This window comes from Neopsephotus bourkii, unplaced genomic scaffold, assembly GCF_033783945.1.
Source record: "Neopsephotus bourkii isolate Nb327-2 ecotype Australia unplaced genomic scaffold, CSIRO-AGI_Nbou_v1 NB_1716, whole genome shotgun sequence".
Classification (NCBI taxonomy): domain Eukaryota; kingdom Metazoa; phylum Chordata; class Aves; order Psittaciformes; family Psittacidae; genus Neopsephotus; species Neopsephotus bourkii.
In genome coordinates, this window is record NW_026902190.1 from 36,177 (window position 1) to 38,760 (window position 2,584).

The following is a 2,584-nucleotide window of genomic DNA, read 5'->3' on the forward strand; positions in this document are numbered from 1 at the left end:
ATTGCTGGAAGGAGCCATGGAATGGTGCAGAGCTGCTTCCTCCATTGCTGCCTCTGCCTTTCCCCAGATTCTCTGTCTCCTGTTCCCTCAGTACAAGCTGGCTGGGAGCTAGGCTGGTCTTCTTCAGGCTGGTTCTTATCTGGTAGGAGCATCCCAGACCATCCCTGCAGCTTTCCCATGTGACCTGCCACTTCCCAATGGCTTGCATTTTCCATACCAGGACAAACCCTAACCTCGAGCTGATTCATAGAATCATAGAATGGTTTGAATTGGAAAGGACCTTAAGATCATCTAGTTCCAACCCCTGCCACAGGCAGGGACACCTTCCACTAGACCAGGTTGCTCTAAGCCCTGTTCAACCTGGCCTTGAGCACTACCAGGGGTGGAGCAGCCACAGCTTCTCCAGGCAACCTGTTCCAAAGCCTCACCACATTTACAGTAAGGAACTTCTTCCTTATATCTAACCTGAACTTCCCCTGTTTAAGTTTGAACCCATTATCCCTTATCCTATAGCTACAGTCCCTGATGAAGAGTCCCTCTCCTGCATCCTTGTAGGCCCCCTTCAGATCCTGCAAGGCTGCTATGAATTCTCCATGCAGCCTTCTCCAGGCTGAACAGCCCCAACTTTCTCATCCTGTCTTCGTATGGGAGGTGCTCCAGCCCATTTTATCATCCTCGTGGCCTTCCTCTGGACTTGTTTCAACAGCTCCATGTCCTTTTTATGTTGAGGACACCAGAACTGCACGCAGTATTCCAAGTGAGGTCTCACAAGAGCAGAGCAGAGGGGCAGGATCACCTCCTTCAACCTGCTGGTCATGCTTCTTTTGGTGCAGCCCAGAATTGATTGTCTTTGGGTTGTTTGTTACAACAGCTCAGTGCCACTCCTGAATGCTTAATCTGTCCAGATACACTGGGAGAATTGGAGCTGGCTGGGCTGGGCTTGGCTTGGGGAAACAGATAAGCTTGGAAGCCCTGGGATGGGCCAATAAATGGGCTAAAAAAGAAAGGGCTCTGCAGGGCCAGGGCAGGGTAGGGGTTTGTAAGGCAGTGTAATATAAAGGCAGATGTGAACAAGAAGCTTGTAAACTTAGCAGGAAGTCAGCGTGGCTCTTTTCTAACCCAGAGCTGTGTCTACCTTTGCACCAGACACATGGTATAAATCCATCCTCACCATTAGCTATGTTCTGTGCCTGCAAAGATACCCACACAGCTGCTCCTGCCCTGGTTGATGTAGAATTGCACTGGAGTGGGACTCAGGTCCCCATCTCTTTGACATCCCAGGGTAAATCCTGCTCTGATCCTTTGAAGTTGCCTGGACACTAACTAGGGGGCTTTGGTTGGTTTTTTGGTTTTTTCAGAAAGGAATGGTTTTCTGGAAGGGGAGAATTTAAGGGAAAGACAAAGCCTCATGTGAAGCTACATGCTACAAATCTGCTAAGCCCTATAGAGCTGCACTGACTGACACCCACAGGAGCACTGACCTGTGTCATATTGTACCATCCTATCTGGTGAACTAAATCCCAGTAAATACAATTTTTTGCTGTTATTTACTCTCATTAATCATACTTGTCACTCAGCCTATCTTGAAGGTTAACACTGGGGCAATTTCCTCTGGTGGCTGGTTGTACTTGAAATCTGCATCTCAGAACATTTCAGAAAACTCATGCATGGGGGGAGCGATGAGCACTGTATTTTGCTGGTGGTGCAGGACAAATCAGAGGCACACTAAGCAATCTCATGAAAACAGTAGTGGCCATTACCAGTCAGGAACCTGGGGGAAATCAAACTGATATCTTGAAAGCATCCAGCATCCACAAAGGATGTCCCTGGAGGGGGACAGACCCAGATCCTGATCTCAGGGCCCAGTGGTATGGCCTCTGCTTCTTCAGTGAGAAACAAGGTCCCGTAACTCGGGGACAGAATGTGGCTCATTGACCAAAAACCTCTTCCTTCTCCTTACAGAGCATCTCAGAAATGTGGGCCCTGCTTCTCAGCTGAAGTGTGGCTGCATCACAGCTAAAGTCAATTATTTTCACAGCATTTGCAGCCTGAATGAATTCTGGAAACAAAACAGGGCTGGTGAACACAACTTTTCCAGAGACATCCAGGGCCCACCTCCAAGTCTATAGGAGTTTTGTAGACACTGAATAAATATCTGCATGTATGACTCTCCCCCTCACTCCCACTCTTTCTCACACATCTGTGTTTCAGAGGTGACCTCTCAATCTGTGGAAATCTGTCTGGCATGAGGCAACTGCTGTGAACTGCAGGAGGGATAACCTTCTGCCTTCCTCCTCCACTCTTCCATACACCTTCAGAACATTTAATCAAGGCCTCCCACTTCTGCTTGGCATTTGGTTTGCTGCGAGACCCTGGAAGGCTCTGAGCTAGTAAAACGCTATCCAGTGGCTTATTAAAATCTATCCCTTTAAAGAAAAACTTGAGGTAGGTATCCAAACTACATCCCCTCTTCACTCTCATTAGTCAGGGACAGATCTGGAAAGCTCCCAACACAGATCCCAGTGGTCTGGGAAAGATGGGCTTATGCTGACACAAAGCTCAGCATAGCACTGTAGCAATTTGC